At 34.9% G+C, this 20,802-nt stretch overlaps 1 protein-coding gene across 1 annotated transcript in view; it reads right to left on the minus strand.

Annotated features, from left to right (window-relative positions):
* Positions 1–20,802, minus strand: part of REEP3 (receptor accessory protein 3) — an 89,402-nt gene that overhangs the window by 46,806 nt on the left and 21,794 nt on the right. The gene's annotated exons all lie outside the window — the stretch shown is intronic.

A 20,802-nucleotide genomic window follows, 5' to 3' on the forward strand; every position in this document is an offset into this window, starting at 1 on the left:
AAAGTAGAATGTGCATGGAAAACAAATGACAGTGTAAATGTATGTGAATGAAAATTTATGTAAACTAAATCTCCTCAGAAAAGCAAAGTAAAAATACACTTTTTTAAACAAAAAGATGATTTCATTATTCTAGAAACCATTTCATAGGAAAAAAGATTTATTTGAAAAAAACTGCCATTTAAAATCTTTTTTTCTCATCACAAAAAATATTCTGTGGTTCCTTGAGGAACACTTGGAAAATGTAGAAAATTGCCAAAAATAAAATAAAAATTGTCCCAACCCTACAAATCAGAGATTTCCACAGGCAACACTTTACTGTATGCAAATCCCACTTTTTATCTGTGTGTAGTATAGCTAAAACAAACAGAACATACACATACACAATTTGTGTTCATGGAAAAAGTGGTCCCTCTCTTCACTGGTTTGGGAAGCACCGACTTCTAATTATGACATGCTATGAAACAATACTTGATATATTTATTACAATATATATTAAAATAACTCTCCTTAAGCATTAATAAACTGGCAATCACTAACAGGACTTAACTGAATGCTATCTGTTAGAATTACTTCCCCAAATCACAGATCCTAGAGGGTGAGGGTGTGTGTGTGTGTGTGTGTGTGTGTGTGTGTGTGTGCATACGGACATAGACAGAAATGACAAGACAGGATACATGGTTTACAATTGACATTGTTCACATAATACATCGTGGAATTACTCATCCTCAAATACTAGTCTACAGTATTCTTAATATCTTCATAACATTCCACATTGAGATTCACACAGTTTATTTAAACAACCCAATATTTATAGGCTTTTGGTTGATTTCCAGATTTTTTCTATTACATATGATACTGTGAAAAACACTTCTATGGACATTGATATTCACTTCAAAGCGTACACATGCTTTTTACTGAAGTATAGTTGATTTACAATACTGTTAGTTTCAGGTGAAGATTTCACATGTTTTACTTATTACCAAAAATGCCTTCCAGAGTGGTAGTTCCACCTTACACTCCTGTACATTGCCAATCATGGGTATCACTGTTTTAAAAAAAAGTTTGCCAGCTAAATAAAAGAAAAATAATAACCTCATATATTTTAATGTACATTTCTGAACACCAGTAGCTGAGTTTTTTCTAAGTGTTTACTGGCCATACTTTATTCAGATTTCTTTAGTTTTACCAAGTATCCTTTTTCTGTCCCAGGATCCCATCCAGGACAGCATATTACATTTAGTTGTCTTGCATCCTTAGCTCCTTAGCTCCTCTCTTGGCTGTAACGGTAAGACTTTCCTTGGGAAATGACCTTGACAGTTTTGAGATATACTGGTCAACTAACTATATTATAGGAAGCCACTCTATTAGAATTTGTCAGATGCTTTTCTCATGGTGAGACTGAGATAAGAGTTTTGGAGAGGAAGATCACAGAAGCAAAATTCTATCTCATATTATATCAAGGGCACATACTGTCAGCATGACTTATCACTGTGATGTTAACTTTGACCACCAGGCTGAGGCAGTATTTGTTAGAATTGCCCTCGTAAAATTACTCTCCACCCCTACCCCGGTTCCATGCTGTATTCTTTAGAAGGATGTTCCTAAGTGCAGACCACACTTGAGTGAACGGTCATGCTCCATCTCCTTGTGGGGCAAGATGGGGTATCTATATAAGTTATTTGAAATTCTTCTGCAGAGATTTGTCTGTTCTTCTCCAGTTATTTATTTATTTAATGATTTATTTGCATCAATATGGACTTGTATGTGTGTATTTTATACTTTGGGTTTTAATCTAGTAGTATCTGTTTTGTTGCTCAAAGCTTTGAACATTGAGAGATATTTTAGGTATTTTCTGTGTCCCTTTGACATACCTTTATAATTGTGAGGGGTTGTTTTGAGAGCAATTTGTTACTTTCTGGCACTACATGCTGCACCAGGCTCATACTATGTACTTCCTGTTGCATTGCTGGAATCAGCCACTTCTCCAAGGAGCCTCGGTTCCTTTAACTGGCTGACGGTATTTAAGACCCAGATCTGGCTGCTAGGTGTGCTCATTGTTATTGGAGTGTTGTTGATTCTAGGCCCTTCTTTGTCTGTTTTGTATGGTAACCAATATTTTTCTAGGTTATTGTTATCTTTTGATTTTGTTTATGAAGTTTGCTGAAATACATACTGCATTCTGTTTGCTAGAGCTGTCAGCAAAATACCATCGACCAGATGGCTTAAACAACAGGTATTTATTTTCTCCTAGTTCTGGAGGCTGGAAGTCCAAGATCAAGGTGTTGGCAAATTTAATTTTTTTCTGAGGCCTCTCTACTTGGATTGCAGATGGTCACATTCTCACTGTGTCCTCACATGGTCATACCTTGGTCTGTGTGTGTATCGTAATCTCCTCTTCCTGTAAGAACACTAATCATACGGGATTAAGGCCCACCCTCAAGACCTCATTTTAACTTAATTTCCTCTTTAAAGACCATACCTCCAAATATAGTTACATTGAGGTACTGGGTGTTAGGATATAAGAGTTTTGGGAGGGGGACATAATTCAGCCCGTAACATATAATGTATATTTTAAAACGTTTACATTAAGTGTTTCCATTTATATTAAATAAGCCTTTCTTATGCTGAGAGCAAGTATTTATATCTCTATAGACAGATATAAAGAGATTTTTAGTTTATTTATAGTTTGTTTATTTTATTTGAGGGAGGGATTGGGCTGTAAATCCCTGGTGACTTTCCTGTCCTTCACAAAGCTGAACCCTGGGTTTGGGGCTGATGCCACCAAGTCAGAGGATACCAAGTCTTCTCCTGCTGGGGATTTTATCCACTCCAACTGGAAGCCACATCATTAACACTCTCTGCCTTACCTAAACGTACTACCCTGTGAATGAATGCTACTTCACGAGAAGCCCATCCTCAGACTCTGGACATGAGAGTTTTAGCTGTGCCACAGAGCCTAGGGCTTTTCCATTTAACACAGGTACCCCACAAGGCACAGAGGCTTTCCAGCTTAGTGATTTCTAAGAAAGCAAGTGACCTTAGGAACTAAGGTATAAACAAGAACACAACTCCTGGGTCTGCTGTGTGTTCATCCTCCCTGCTGACATAAGGTATAACCCCCCAGTTAGCCATCTCAGTTACAGTTTACATATTCAAGTTAATCGTTTCAACCCATTTTGTATTTCCTTTTAGAATTTGGACGCAATCAACATAATATCTTCCATATTCCCATACAGTCTAGTACCACTGGATTTAAATTCAATATGAGATTCTCCATTACTATCACTGGATGGATCTTTGACTTTTCCTTCCTTCGCTACAGTATCCATCCAAAATGTATCCCAGTCCTCTTGGGTTTTTCTTCCAGCATCCATCCTCCTCTTTTATTTTCAAACCAGTGGCTGATAATACATTTAGGTTCATGCCATCTCAGCTGACTTATTGAAGTTTCCCAGCACATGTCTCCAGCTCCACTGTCAGATCAGGATTCCTAATATCTCTGACTTGCTTCAAGACTTCAGTAGCTAGCCTCCTCATCCTCTTGCCAACAAGCCCCTGTGGGGGCTCATCGGAACACAATTTGAAAACCACTGTCTTATATAAACCATCTGTCCCAACATGGTTTTCTCAATATGTCTCTTATATTTCTACTTCAATCCTGGAATATGTGCTTCTTGCTTACAAGGCCTCCTTCCCTCATTGTTTCCTCTTCTTTCTTTTTTTCCATTTTTTTTCCTTGAAGATCCAACCCTCCTCCATAGATTTCTAAATTACTTTCATTGTGAATTTTAGAATTTGTCAGGATTAGTCATTTTGCCTTTAGCCTATTCTATTAGATCGTTTGATGAATTTTTAAATGTATAAATAACCGACTTCGAAAATAGATAATTTTCTCACATATAGCAAGGATTTGGTGCTAGTTGATTTTATGCATACAGGTGCTTTGCCTTTATTTTTTTAATCGCTATGTTGAATAGAACCAGTCAAATTAATAAACACAATGTCCCTAACACCTAACTTTTGTAAGAGGAGAAAATAATAATGTATTTCAGTTGGAACATGGGGAAGATTAAATGTCTTAGTGACTAGTGGGACAATTTTTATGGACCACCACTGTTAATATTGTAATTTATTACTGCTCCAATGTGAATATTACTTAGTAATTTATTGCTGACATCTGAAATGTTTTCTAGGTTTTTTGGGGGGGTTCATTTTCTTTAATATTGAGCTCTACTGTAGATGTTTGCAATCTGGGAGGTCAGGCATAAAGCCAAAGCATAAGTACAGTCTATAAAAATCAAATAAGGTTTATTTTAGAAGGCCACCTACAAGATAAACTAACAGTTTATAAAGGGAGTATTTGCTACAAATAAAATTCACCTATACATTTGAATTTTGTTTCAGTTAAAGAGGCAGGAAGAAATAATTACTTATTTCCCTTTAGTCTTATTTCTGCCTAAAGAGGGGAAAACTTTGCCAAAATACTCTTGATACCCTTCCCTCCCACTAAGGTAAGGTTGCCCATTTGAACACTGGTTATGTTTAAAAATTTTTTATACTATTTTAAAAAGGAAATAAAATTTATGAGAATGCAGTGGTGAAGATGGTTCTTGTATCATTTTTCACATAAGGAAAATATTTGAAATAGCTGTTTTCTGGACAAATGTTCAGACACAATCCAACCTTCACCAAAATTGTTTTAGAGAATTATAGAATGTTCAAAGGCAAATCTCAGAAGCAACTACTAAGAGTGCTCTCAATACTAGATGTCATCAAAGCATAAAAGTTAAGCACCATTTCATAAAAAAGTTGATTAAAGCTTTTTTCCTGATTAAGATCCTACAAAGAACTTACTACAGAATTTTTGGAAGATACAGAAAAGTATAAAAAAGGACAATAAAAATCACAAGTAATTCCATTACTGAATAAGTGATCTTTTTTTTGTTGTTAAAGATTATTCAAAAAATAAATTTGTGTATATTTGTTATAATTTTTATCAGTCTTTTCAGAAGTCTGATATATCACTCAATTCTTTGAAAACCTTAAAAATGCATCAATAATAGTTTAATAACAAAACTGATGGAGTTAATTTGCATTTAAACAAGTTATAAAGCACTAATTCTAAGGATTTGAACTTCTTTTTTTCTTTTTAACCATTTAAAAAATTGTAGTTAATTTACCATATTGTGTCAGTTGCAGGTGTACAGTAAAGTGATTCAGTTATATACACACATATATATTCTTTTTCAAATTTTTTTTCCATTATCGGTTAAGGTTATCCAAGATATTGAAAATACTTTCCTATGCTATACAGTAGGTCCTTGTTGTTTATCCATTTTATATATTGAAGTATATTTGTGTTAATCTCAAATTCCTAATTTATTCTGCCCACCCTCACCCCACTTTCCCCTTTGGTACCCATAAGTTTGTTTTCTATGTCTGAGTCTACTTCTGTTTTGTAAATATGAACTTTCTTCTTTTTAATCTATTATTCTTATCATTCTTTTAAAAACATTGTGAAAAATGAAGTTATACACAAACAGTGTTAATACAATAAATCCCCCATCCCTATCACCTAATTTTAAGAATTATTAACAGTGATCCATTCTTAACATTTTGGTATTATTTCAAATTTTTTCTATAATCTTTTAACAACCTTATTTTAAAATGTAACATTTTAAAGGCAATATTTTAAAAGTATGTTCTAATTATGTATAAAATACTTTAAACACAACTAATTGACATCTTAGAGCATGTAGATTTTTGTTCTGCCCTTCCACTAAATGTTACATTATGAACATTTTCTTTTATCTTTAAATAATCTCTAAGAACATCATTTAACAACTACATAGTATAATATTTCTTCATAGGAATGAAGACCATATGTTCCTATATGTATACTATTTTAATTAATGCTATGATGAACAATGTTTCTATGATTACTAGTAACAGTGATTATTTCTCAACATTTTATACTGGGCAGAATGTTAAGCACTTTCTGCATATCATTTCTTTCAGTTCTCACAATAACACCTAGAGGTAGGTGCTGTTTTCATACCTATTTTACAGATGCAAAGACTGAGCCTTATAGAAGTTAAGAAACTAACTCAATGTCATGTAGCTTAAAAGTTTATTGGCTAGATTTCAAAGCCAGGCACTCTCACTTGAAAATCCACACTTAAGAATCACTGTTTATTTCCTAATGACATTATCCTAGAAGTGGAATAAGTCAGTCAAAGGGGCTGAGATTTTGAAGATCTTTGATATATATTGCCAAACCGCTCTTTAGAAAAGAAATATCAATTTATTTTCTTACAAGGAATGCATAAAATACCCATTTAAGGACTATTTTCTTTAATAAGATCAAAAGTCAAACAAGGTGAAATGAATAAAGGAGAGTCATTAGGCATTTTTTCTAACAGATGAACTGTGTTTCTAAGATAAATACGTGGATTAGAATAATCATGGAGTGTATATATCACTAGTAAAAGAGAAAAACATCCTGAAATATTAATGATGACATTTAATTTCAGAACTATTTTAAAATTATCTTTAGATTACAAATTCTGCCTCTGACAATAGAAAAGAATGTACATTGTAGTTTGTTAAAAGTAAGCATACTGTAGCTTATTGCTGATAATAAACTACATAATACTAACATGTAATGTGACCACACTCATTGGCACCTGGCATTGCTCACTTGGCAAATTTTTCTTATTCCACTGCTTTCAGAATCATGTTCCCAGATACAACACTCCAGGCCCTCATCCAAGAGTATAAATAAACTGCATCTGTCTGCAACCCAGTTTACACCAAAAACCGAGACTAGTCCAATGTACATAAAACAGCCTGGACTAAGAATGGCAAACATGCAGAGGTCTCTCTGCTACTCCCAGTTCCTGTGACCAAGAGAGAGATGGCTAGTCATTCACTGTACTCTTTTCTGCTGACCTTGGTCTCAGAGTCTTTGTCAGCACAGCACCAACATAAGCTCACAACAAAGGATAAAAGCTGAGTGAGCTTACTGGCCATTTTTTGCCATCCTTGTTCTAAACCTTTATTCCTCTAGGTGGTGTCATTGTAAATTGGGGTCAAGCTTGACCACCAGGTTATGTTCCTAAACTATTATACCTATCTCCTTCGGGGGAAAGTCACTTTAACTGAGTTGCTTTTTAATATTACATTCTTGTTTTCTCTTAAAGTACATTATAAGAAACTGCCATATGAAACTCATGGCTATAAATACTAGAAGAATAGTGTTAAGGCCACTGTCTGTCCCTATACATGAAATTTCATGTGTAAGATTTACTTTGGAATTCAGTACAATGCAGTACTTAGCCTTCTTTGAGAAAATAATGCTCTTCTTTCTATCTGATAAGAATTTTATTATTCCTTTTTTCCCTCCACTGACTGCCTGGAAACTCATAGGCAAAATCTGTTGTTCAACTGTATCAACTATGATGGGACTTAAGATTGCCCTATCTGTATGGTATTTGTGTTAACCAGACTTTTATTTTCTATTTTGCTTTTTTCCCTAGTCTTAATCCTCTTCTTTATATTTTAACATATACACTTGGCAAATAACTTCTTCAATAATTTGAAAGAACACAGAGCAAAAATAAATAGTTAAAAGGTAGTAGTCACTGCAGTGAAGCACAGAATTCAGCTCATCATTGCCAGGAAACCAAGAAAGGCATTTTTAAACTTAGGTAGCTGTGACTGGGAACCACTGGTGGTCCCCCAACTTAGCCACATATCAAAATCACCTCGGGAGCTTCTTTTTAAATACAGTTTTTGTTGTTGCTGCTTATAAGGTTTAACAAAGGTAATTAATCTAAAAAATGAAATAAAGTAGAAAATGCAAAGTAAAAGTCTTCTCTCATTTTGAAACAATCCATTTCCCCAGAGATATGCATGGAAAAGGTTTCTTGGATATGTTGTAGTAAACTAATTTAAATATATAAAACACAGTAATAACAAAAACAGTAAATTCTCAAACTCATTATTTCCTAATTATTTTACTACATTTTGCTATGTACCTGAGTTTATTTATATCTATTCTATTTGTATGGTGGAAGTACTAAGTGAGCTTTGTGTGTCTCTTCCCAGCTCCACACTCAGTGACATCATATTGGTAGCTTGAAATAGACTATTATTGGAGGCAGGATTTACATCATGGAAATTAGCAAATGATATGAACGAGTCCCTTTGCCCCGGTTGTTAAGCACTACCAGCACACTACTGCCTGTATGTGTTTCAGTCAAGGGAAATTTTAGTATGTTTCTATCAGGAGGACAATGAAATACTGTATGTAGAGGGAATTCACAGAATTTTTTGAAATCAAGAAGGCAGGCTGTTATGGCAACCAAGTTTAAAAAAGGCTTCATGTAAGATAAAGAAAAAGAGGGCAATTGCCTTTTATCATATTCAATTCTGTTTGAAGATTAAGTCTCTAATATTAACACAGACTCTGATGAATTTTTAAAATGAAATTAGGATCTTAAATATTAGGAAATGCTAAAAATAGTATATTTTATAACAGTAGCTTTCTGACTTTTTTCAAAGCAGTATTTTTTCCACCAGTGGAAATCTTCCTTAGGAACCTCAATAAATAAAAGACAAATACAAATGAATGAGACAAATGCAATTAAGTTGTCCTTAGAGAACTTAATTTCATTGACTGTAGAATCCTCTGAGGAATTCTAAGCCCTTGAACTATTTGAAAGGCATCCTTTATAAATGGTTCAGGAGCTCCCAAATCTGTCTATATATAAGAATCAATTGGGAATGAGAATCTTTGGAAGTGGGACCCAAGAATTTGAATTTTTGAATTCTGCACCTTCAGCTAGCTAAGGTATGACAATATTAGGCTTACTTTGTTTTGTATTAAAACTGATTATGATTAAGCAATATGCTCTTCATATGCTAAACTCTAATTGTATTTTAAAAAGTAATGGGAGAATGATTATAGGTTATCTTGACTTTTGCCAAACTCTAGAGTTACTTAGACATGAAAATGTAAGAGATCATGAGGAAAAAGAAAGTAATATAGAGTAAAGTGGCAAAAATTAATAGATTTTTGAAAAGAATGAATTTGTGCCTGTTTAAGGCCTAATAATTACAACTGGTGCAAGGTCCAGGGAAAATCCATGTATCTGTGTATATTCTTTCTAAATGAATCATTATGCAACTGTTTAAGGAGCCACCATGTAGCAAAAGTTCATACATGATCACTGCAAAATAGTAAGTAACTTTTATCTCATACAAGTTTCAAGGAAAAGAAATTTGCTGCCAAGAATCTCTGCTAGTAGAGAATCCCCATTTAGCAAAACAAGTGGCCTTAAAAAAATATGAAAATTACATACAGGAAGAAAAAGCAAACCCATGAGAAAAACCCAAATCCTGAATTCTATAACCAGTGATACAAGTTTAAAACTGCCAAGGAGAGAAAATGACAGTAAAAATTCCTTTGAAAGACTTTATACATGTTTTAATTATAGTCATCAAAAGCTATGAGGCTTGGAATTTTTATGCTGTCAGAGCTAAACTTCTAATTTTACTCCAGAGCTTCTAATTTCTTCTCTAAAAAGAAAGCTAAAGATAAAACTAAGGGAAAGAAATCAATCTGCAGTAAATCAGGCTGGCATTTCATCATCCTCTCACTGTCTCCTCTAGCTACCACCTCACCCCTCACCACGAGGGTCTACTATGTGGTAGATCTAGACCGAAGAATAATGTTTAAAAAAATAATGCTGAACTCAGTACAGAATAAACTATAGAACCACAAACTCCTGAAGCCCTCAAGGAACCATACATCCTGTGGGCAGAATTCCGCAGAATGGCGTTTGTGGCTAAAAGAAGATGATGGTCCCCACAATCTAGAGCATTCCCCAGTTTACCAGGTGTAATTTTTCCATTCTGATTATCACTAGTAAGAAATTCATGGTGGGGGGTAGGTATCATTGTTCTATTTCTACAGATAATAGATAAGGCTCAGAGAGACTACGGATCTTATGAATTTGGCACCCATAAGTGTTGAAGCCCAAACAAAATAACGGTAGAACTTCTAATTTCAAGGCCTGTGCTCTTTGCGCCATACCAAAAACTTGGTAATTCATACAATGTATAACTCACAGCCAACATCTCCAATATTTAGTACCTGAATGAAGTCAACATTCAGAAGTTAGCTAGGTAATTGTGACCCACCAATCTACCATTGCCATATGTAAAAAGACACATGAGACCCATTTTTTTGATTGGGTACAAAGTCTACATTGAGGAATATTTACATGTTTAATCACCACTCACATGCTCTCTAGTTCCTATCAAACTGGTTAGGTGGCTATACTTGGTGAAGTTAAGAATTACTCATATCATCTGACCAACCCCTGACTCCTATGTAACTCTGGACTCAGAGGAACTGTTTCCTTTATTTGGCCCCTTAGCATAGGATCTGTTAAAACCCAAATTCAGCATTAGCTCCGTCGACAATAAAGGTAAGAGTTCAGTTGTAATCTAAGTTTTGAAAAAAGCTTCTGGTGAAGAAAAATCACACACAAACCACTTCTGAAAATGTTGAGAAAACTTCCTCTTCTTAAAGTACAGGCCTCTACACAAATAAAAAGGAGATGAGTAAGTAAAGACATAAACATAGATTCTATCCTGACCATGAAGTGAACTTCCCTGATTTGAACTCGGATCTAAAATTGTTGCTGAGTCCTTGCATCAGACATTCATATCCACTGTGCAGTCCATACTACAGTCGTCTGGTCACCTCACAAACAGTCATGGCAACTCTTTACTGGGCTCCAACCAATCTAAAGTGAATTTTGCTTTCAAATAATCTGTTAATCCCTCTCCATTACACAAAAACAGGTATCAGATGGCATACTTCATGCCAAGCACTGTGTATTCTAGCACTAAGGATACAACAGTGAACTCACCATTGCTTTTTAATTAAAACTAAATTTGTGATGACTTGGAAATCAAAACAGTCTATCGTATTTCTTTTTTGGGGGGTAATTAGGTTTATTTATTTATTTTTAGAGGGCATACTGGGGATTGAATTCAGGACCTCATGCATGCCAAGCATGTGCTCTACCACTTGAGCTATACCCTTCCCCCAACTTTCATATTTCTTAAAGCACTTCCTTCATCTGTTCACATCTTTCTAATACCTCCATTATTTCCAACTCAGTAATTTTTTTCTCATGCCACTCTCCAGAGCTAGAACTAGCTCCCTCTTTATGTTGAAAACCCTTCCTCTTTTCCTAGGCACCCTACATGTTACTCTTTGAATAATGAGGTTGAAAGACAGTTTGGTCTCCTTATTTTGTATAGCAAACAATCCCTAACAGAAATTAAATTACAAAAATAACAACTAAAACATAAAAATTAAACACTGTAAAAGCATTTAAAAATATTCTCTAAGTTCTCTGGAGGTGGTCAGCTGATTAGAGAATGTACTTTCTTTTGCACAAGAAAATCATAAGACGAGGAAACTATATATTATCTTGGGCAACTCAGCAACAGAAAAAGAAAGCAAACATGGGCTACAAGAACTATTCCACCACCTAACTGAATTCTGACATCAGTAACTATGGCAGGAAATCAGTATGCTGGCTTTTTGGCACCACCAAGCCCTCTGGCTCTTAGGAAGTATCACTGTTTCAGAAAGGCAGTTTTGGATGAGCCCACTCCCAGTCTTGAGAAATGGTACAGAATCTACCAATTCTGACTTTGTGGCTTTTTTGCTCCCTAAAACAATACAAAAGTGATTAAACAAAGGACAGTTGATATATCCATTGAAAAGAAAGGGTTTTAAAGTTTCTCATAACAAGGGGCCTGTTATATGCTAAGGAGACAAAGAAAAAAATGACAGTTAAGTGAAATATGTAATCCGTGATTGAATTCTAGGTTATTTTTGTTCTGGTTGTTATTTTTGTAAAAACAACAATGCAGCTACATAGAGCATTATTAGAGCAACTTGGGCAATTTGAATACGAACCGTACTTTAGGTGTTAATATCTTATTATTAATTTTTGGGGTGATGTTAATCTTGTGGGTATAAAAAAGAATGCCCTTGTTTAGGACTAAAATGTCATAATGTCTTCAATTTACTTTTTTAAAAAAAATTTTAATTTTAGTATAGATTTAGATTTACAAAAAGTTACGACAATAGTATAGACAGTTCCCATATACCACACACCCATTTTCCCCTTTTATGAAAATCGTACATTAGTATGGTACATTTGAACAATTAATGAACCATTAACAATACATTAATATTAATTAAAGTTCATACTTTATTCAGATTTGCTTAATGCTTATATATATCCATTCTAGAGTACCATCTGGTTTCCCACTCCATTTATGACATTACATTTAATCATCGTCTCCCCAGGCTCCTCAGAAGGTATCTCAGCCCTTTCTTTTTTCTCATGACTTGATAGTCCTGAAGATTGCTGGCCAAGTAGTTTTTATAATATCCCTCAGTTGGTCTGATGTTTTTGTCAGTGTTAGACTAGGGTAAGTGTTTTGGGCAGGAACATCACAAGATGATGCACCATTTTCATGACGTATCAAGGGCACATACCATCAGTAGGACTTACCACTGATGATGTTGACTTTGATCACTTGGCTGCAGTAGAAGTTACAAGATTAAGTTACTAACCCCCCCCCAAAAAAAAACAACACTGCCTTGCTTCCCACAACATACTTTTTAGAAGGAAATGATTATATACAGCCTATACTTAAGGAGTGGTAGATTATGCTCCTTCCATGAGGGCAGAGCATCTACATAAATTATTTGGAATTCTTTTGCATGGGAGAGATTTTTCTATGCTCTTCCACTCATTGATTTATCAAACTATGATATCAGTATGACTCATGGATATTTATTATACATTTAGGGTTCTAACACAATACTACTATATTTTGTTGTTCAAATTGTCTGATTTGGTCACTGGGATCTCTTTCAGTTGGCTCATGTCGCTTTGATATACCCCCATCATTGTTTTTATCTATTTCGAGCACTTTATTTTGTGGCATTAAGAGGTGGTCCAGGCTCATCCTGATACTTCTTGTTCCATTCCTAGGAGCAGCTATTTCTCCAAGGAGCCCTGGTTTCTTTTATTGGAGAGTGTATTTGAAATCAAGATATGGGTGCTAGGTGTACTCATTGCTACTGGAGTATTGTTGATTCTAGGCCTCTGTCTATTTTATATCTTAACTAACATTGATCTGTTTATGAATTTTGCTAATATGAGTATGTTGTATATTTGTAAGCCTTTATGTTAAACAAGTGTATGCATTTTTATTAGATAAGCCTTTCTTATGCTGAAAGCAAGTGGATATTTATATCGATCTTTCTGTTCATCTGTAGTTTATTTCATTGGAGAGTGGGATGGGCTGTAAATCCCTGGTGACTTTCCTGTCCTTCACAAAGCTGAACCCTGGGTTTGGGGCTGATGCCACCAAGTCAGAGGATACCAAGTCTTCTCCTGCTGGGGATTTTATCCACTCCAACTGGAAGCCACATCATTAACACTCTCTGCCTTACCTAACCGTACTACCCTGTGAATGAATGCTACTTCACGAGAAGCCCATCCTCAGACTCTGGACATGAGAGTTTTAGCTGTGCCACAGAGCCTAGGGCTTTTCCATTTAACACAGGTACCCCACAAGGCACAGAGGCTTTCCAGCTTAGTGATTTCTAAGAAAGCAAGTGACCTTAGGAACTAAGGTATAAACAAGAACACAACTCCTGGGTCTGCTGTGTGTTCATCCTCCCTGCTGACATAAGGTATAACCCCCCAGTTAGCCATCTCAGTTACAGTTTACATATTCAAGTTAATCATTTCAATCCACTTTGTATTTCCTTTCAGAATTTGGACACAGTCAAAGTAATATCTTCCATATTCCCATACAGTCTAGTACCACTGGATTTAAATTCAACATAAGATTCTTTTTTTTAATGTTTTAGAATACTTGTTTTATTTGCAAATTATAATTATGATTACCTTTGCAAAAATGAAGACCTTACAAGACATTCTGTGCTAAGTTGCCATGTAGAAGTCCTGTTACATTGCCAGTCTGGAGTGGTTCAGTTCACTTGGTATGTACATGCATAGCAGCAAGACAGTATTTCTTGTCTTTCCTTTTAAAAATGCTTAATTCTTTCCCTTTTTTATATTTTAAATTGATGCATAACAGATATACAGCACAATATTAGTTTCAGATGTATAACATGATTTGATATTTGTATATACTGCAAAAGTCATAGTAAGCCTAGTTAACATCCTTCACCATATAGTTATAAAATTTCCTGTGAGAACTTTTAAGACCTACTCTCAGCAATTTGTAACTATGCAATGCAGTATTATATAACTATAGTCACCATGCTGTGCGATACACCCCTATGACTTAACTTATTTCATAACTAGAAGTTTGTGACTTTCGACCCCCTTTACCCATTACTATCACTGAATGAATCTCTGACTCTTCCTTGCCTTGCCACAACATCCATCCAATCTGTAACCCAGTCCTGTTGGTTTTTCCTTGGTGAAAATTTGGAGAAAGTTTCCTTTTCAAAATAAAGTTGCTGATGCTACATTTAGGTTCATGCCATCTCAGCTGACTTACTGAATAGTTTCCTAATACATGTCTCCAGCTCCACTGTCAGATCAGTCGTCCTAATATACCTGCTGCACTGCCTTCGTTCAACACTGCTGGCCTCCTCACCTTCTTGCCAACCAGCCCCTGTCGGGGCTCACTGGAACATAATTTGAAAACCATGGTCTTATATAAAATATCTGTTCTAACATGGGCCCCCCAAATGCCTCTTGTATTCCTACTTCAGTCTTGGAGTGTGTGCTTCTTGCTTGGAATGCCTCCTTCTCTCATCTTTCCTCTTCTCCACATGGATCACTTAGCTTCCTCCCCTTGTTTATCTCTAACTGCCCATTCCAACAATGAGGAACTTACTTAATTTCATTTCCAGTATATATGTATAGTGGTTTCAGAATTGTTAATGTATACCTTCATGTGATACAACTTTATCAAGAAGAGTACAGTGCTATATACAGTTCTTTTTAACTTTAGCCTTATAGCCCCCAACAATTCCCAAAGGTACTTAAATCAGCACCTTTTCCCTTTACTCCCTTCAGCAAAGTTGTTTAATACATTTGCAATATGGATACTTCTATCACATCCCATCTTGTATCCTTCAACCTCCTAAATAATTTTGCATACATTAAGGTTCACTCTTTGCTGTTGTGTTGTGTGGGGTTTTGACAGATGCATACTGTCATGTATCTACCTTTATAATATCATGTAGAATAGTTTTACTGCTTTATAGAAACCCGTGATTTACTTGTTTAATGCCCCACAACCACTGCTGTTTAAAATCTGTATACTTCTGCCTTTTCCAGAATGTCAGGCAGATGGAATCATACAGTATTTAGTTTTTTCAGACTTGCCTCTTTCATTTAGTAATGTGCATTTAAAATTCATCCATGTGTTTCTGTGGCCTTATAGTCCTTTTAATCATTGTATAGCGTTTATATGGATGTGCCAGTATGTTTATCCATTCATCTAGTAAAGGACATCTTGGTTGCTTATAGCACTTGGTCTATTATGAATTTTCGCCCATGAACATTTGCATCTAGGTTTTTGTGTGGAATTAAGTTTTCAATTATGTTGGATAAATATGTAGAAGCATGACTGCTAGATCCTATAGTAAGACTAAGTTCAGTTTTGTACTAGCCAAATTGCCTTCCAAAGTGGCTGTATCATTTGCATTCCCACCAGCAATGAATGAGATTTCTTGTTGTTTTGCATCCTTGCCAGCAACTGATACTGTCAAGTTTTACGATTTTAGCTATTCTAAAAGGTGTGTAGTAGTATCTCACTGTTGTTTTGATTTGCATTTCCCTAACGATCACATATGGGATGCAGTGTATCTTTTCATATGTGCATTTGCCAAAGTGTATCTTCTTTTGGGGGAGGTATCTGTTCAGTTCTTTGCCCCTTTTTTTATTTGGGTTGTTTTCTTATTGTTGAATTTTAAGTGCTCCTTGCATATATCTTCTCTTACTTTGTGGTTCGTCTTTTAATTTTTTTAACAGCATCCTTCACAGCGTAGAAGATTTTTAGTCTGATTAACCAATTTTTTTTTTTAATTTCATGGACCATGCTTTTGGCGTTAAATCTAAAGATTCACTACCAAGCCCAAGGTCACCTAGATTTTCTACTATCTATATATTCTTTTGAAGTTGTGCATTTGACATTTAGCTCTGTGATCCTTTTTGAGGTTATTTTGGTGAAAGGTGTAAGGTCTTTCTTTAGCTCCTTTTTTGTTTGTTTGCACAGGGACGTCTAATTGTTATAGTGCCATTTGTTAAAGTGACTGACACATAAAACATTTGGTAATATGTTAGAGTAACAAAAAACTGTAGCTATTGCAGAATATACAATATATATATGAAATATATATGTAGAGAGAGATAAGGAGAAATCAACTGTGACATATTAACAGTAGGTGATTCTAGGTGAAAGGTAAATGGGTGTTCATTATACTCTTTCAAATTTTCTGCAGCACTAACACTTCAATAAAAAGCAGTGAAATACAAAGAAGGTAGGAAAGAATGAAATGCATTTTAGAAATATTTTCATTAAATTATTTACTTCTCAAAAGGTTAAATTTCTTTTATATAAAAGATTGTAATTATGTAGAAAACTGGATTATCTAACAACTGGATTAGCTACCGCACTCCTAGAGAAAAAAGTGAAAGAGAAACAATGACAACTAAAGACAAAAATATTAAAAATATTTTATATTAAATACTTTCTACCGTAACTGTTAATGCATCCATTTCTTCTTGTAGTTCAGTTGGTTTTTGCTTAAATACATCTTCTTGTAAGTATATATCTAGATTTGTTTTGTTTTGTCTAAAATTCATCTTAACTAGAACTGTTTCCACACTTCTTTTCTTTTTTTTTAAAATTTTTATTTCATTTTTTCTTTCCTTTCTTTTTCTTTTTTTTTAAATGGAGGTGCTGGGGATTAAACTCAGGACCTTGTGCATGCTAAGCATGCACTCTACCACTGAGCTATATACCATTTATGTTTATTGTAATTCTGGTATATTTAGGGTTAAATCTAACATCTTACTCTATACTTTCTATTTGTCCTACCTGTTCTATCTCTATCTCTCATTCTCTATCTCTCCCTTTTTTTTTTTTTGCCTTTTATGGAATAAATGAGACCTAATTCTTTAGTGCTCTGGTTTCTAGCTTTATGTTATTAGACTTCCTATGTTGGATTGACCCTTGGTGTTGTTTCTTGTCCAAACAGAAAAACCGAGAACTCAAGGTCATTGGGTTTGAGGAAATGCCCTTAGGTGAAATTAGTCTTAATGCTCCCTTTACCTTGTTGGGCTTTTGGCCTCTGAGCAAACTGTACTTGCTAGTCAGCTCAGTGATACATTTAAAAAAAAAACAAAACACTGAGGCATTTATTTTGATTGTTAGATGAGATCACTATCAAACATTTCCAATTCCCAGCCATTATATATAACAATATTTTCTTCACTAATATTAAATAGTTGTAAATTTTTTGATTGATTATGTTGCCACCCAGTGTTTTATTTTCATTTTATTTATAGGAATACTCATGGTCCTAATCACCTTCATCACTTCATCATATTTTTAAATGTTATTAAATAAATATTTTATCTAGCTTTTTTTCATTTTTTCAATGGGAGGGTCCATCACAGTTACATTTTTGTCCACCTGACTGCTGAAAATGAAAACTCTAAATTGCTCTTTAAATTTTCAGAGGCTTTGTTCTAAAAAGGTCAATAAGAACAATCTATAAGAAGAAAGGAATTCAGTCTCTTAATCAGGCACCTCTGGGGCAAGAGGACATAAGCTGAAATATGGGAGTTCCCTGTATCTGATGTGAATTATGTAAGTCAATCACTTAAACTACTGCTTATACATGAGGGTTCCTAACACTCTTTGATACTTATGGTAAAAGAGCTGTTCTTAAAATTGTAATCTTAAATTCAGGTGTAGATTTTTTTTCCTTGAAATGTCTAGCCATTCAAATTTTAAGACAAATTTGAACAATGTCAATTTCTATCCAATCCTAAACATTTAATAGTATAAAATAAGACATCAGGAAGCTCTAATTCTTTCCCCAAAGATAAAGAGGCTGGAAATGTGGCTTGGCATTACATAATGTTGCCATCCACTCCAGAAACAGAAATGAGTGCCTAGCAACAGTAAAGGGTCATCTCAGGAGAGTGCTGATTGCTCATTGGAGCATTCTAAACACAGATGCTTTGCTATCCTTATCACTTCCAGTCCCTGTTAAACACATGCTGGTTACCTTGGATCCCAGTGCCATCTCATGAAAACCTTTCTTCTATGAAAAGCAATAACTACCACTCAGGGCAGCCTCTACCTTTAGGTTACATTTTTTAAAAAAGCAAAATAAAATTTGAAACATTAAAAGAAAATTTGCATTTTGTGTGTATTCTTCTTCCCCAGTAATCGTATTTCTTTCAAGATACGTTAGTGTTCTTGTTGGCATTTTTCTGACCTCACCCTCTATACACACAAATTTTAGCAGCAAGGCTGAAATATCCATTTCTTAATTAAGAGGTTATACATGAGGGGACCAAATATTATTTATGCTTATGGGTGCTTATGGTAGGAGAGATTTTCTCAAAACGGTAATCTCATGTTCAAGAATTTGTTTTTATTTTCCTTAAACATATAGCCATTGAAACTTTAGATTAAATTTGAACAATCTTAATTCCTACTCAATTTTAAAGATTTAGCAGTACAAATAAAGATCCAGGAAGCGCTAGTTTTTTTTCCCAAAGATATATAAAAGGGATAGAAATGTGGTCCAGCATCACATAATGTTGCCACCACTCCAGAAAGAGAAGTGGGAGTAACTTTCCCTAGGTTTCTTGGCTATTTGCATGTGTCCCCCCTCCCTCTCTTTGGTGTAAAATCCTTTGTCCATTTTTCTTTATATATTCTGAATATGAGCCATTTGTTACTTTCATATGTTACACTTTTCTTCTTTTTTCACTTTCAGTGGTGATGAAGAGAAGTATTTAATTTTAGCCTATTTCAATTTATCATTATTACACGACTCCTTTATGACTAATCCTTTCTGTGCCCTGTTTAAGATTGGTTTTCCTTATTTCAAAGTCATAAAGCTATTTTGCTATTATTATCTTCTATAAACCTGATTGTTTTACTTTTTGTCTGCAACCAGAATGGAATTGATTTTTTGTGATGGTCTGTGTTGGGGGCTATGATTATAAGGATGTGGAAATCCAGTTGACATGGGACCACTATTATAGATAACAACCTTTACTCACTGCTCTGTAGTACGACTTTTGTCATAAAACAAGTACCTTAGATGTATGGGACTCTTTCTAGACCCTATGCTCTTTCATTGGCCTAGTTGTCTATCCTTGCTTCAATATCACATTGTCTTAATTGCTGTACCTTAATAATAAATCTTGATATCTGATTAACTCATCCTACTATTAATATCTGATCAAATATGTCATTCTACTTAGTTCTTCTATTCTTTGCTCTTTATATTTCAAGATTGTCTTGGCTATTCTTGGTCCTTTCCACTTTCATATACATTTTAGAAAAAACTTGTCAATTTTCTTCTCTTCTCTAGAGATACTCACTCCCTAGGTGAACTCATCCAGTTTCATCACTTTGAATATCCACAGTCAATCTGTCAAACAATCCTCTGCATTGTATCTTTAAAATAAATCTGGAATCTGACAACTATTACCAACCTGGTCCAAGGCACCACCCATCTCTCACTGGTTTATTAAAATGGCCTACTGATTGGTCTCCAAGCTTCCATCCTTGCCCATTTAGTCTGTTCTCCAAGGTAGAGAAATCTTTTAAAATAAAATCTGATAATGTCACTCTTCTGCTTAAAACTCACCTCACTCAGAGTAAACTCCAATGTCCTTCACAATGGCGTACATGTCTAGCCATACTATTGCTCTGCCCCGGCCCCACTGACTTCCTGGTGCTGAGCAGAGCCCCACCTTGGGGCTTGCACTTGGTTAACTCCCTTCCTGGGAGGCACTTTCCCAGTTTCTGTGTGGCTAATGCCTTCACCTCCTTCAAGTCTTTGTCCAAATGTCTACTTCTCACTGAGGCCTTCCCTAACTACCATATTTAAAATTCGAAGTCACCCTGAGACTAAATGAAAACTCTATTCTAAACAAAATGCTTTATTTTTTTAACAGAAACACAATAAGATAAAGTATGACCCATAATAACTGTAATCAATTCAAAAAGCAAAGTTTCATTTTTTTTCAAATGGCCAATTCTGTCTTCCTTGTATTTGTTTAAAACAAGACAGCCATGGAGATTAATCCAATCCATGATAACTCCATAGAGTGCCAAAAGATAGCCTCTTCTGCTGGCCATTGATCTCACAATTGTTTTGTGTTTTATTTTTAATTTTTAATGTGTGGAGAAAGGACTAGGTAAATCAAACAGTCTTGCTTCAGTTGTATTTAACTCAACCCCAGTGCATACACATGGCAAAGAAAACTGGGAGGTTTCCTCAAAAATTTAAGGAATTAGGGTATTTCTTTTCCTATAGCAGTTTGATTAAACATTACTTTTGAAATTTACTATGTCATATTATGAAATTCCTTTCTCCTCCTTACATCCAGTCACCAAGTTCTGTCATAACTTCTCCCTAAATCTCACTTAGATGAGTCTGTTCCTACAACC

The sequence above is a fragment of the Vicugna pacos genome, chromosome 11 (assembly GCF_048564905.1).
Source record: "Vicugna pacos chromosome 11, VicPac4, whole genome shotgun sequence".
In the NCBI taxonomy this organism is placed as follows: Eukaryota; Metazoa; Chordata; class Mammalia; order Artiodactyla; family Camelidae; genus Vicugna; species Vicugna pacos.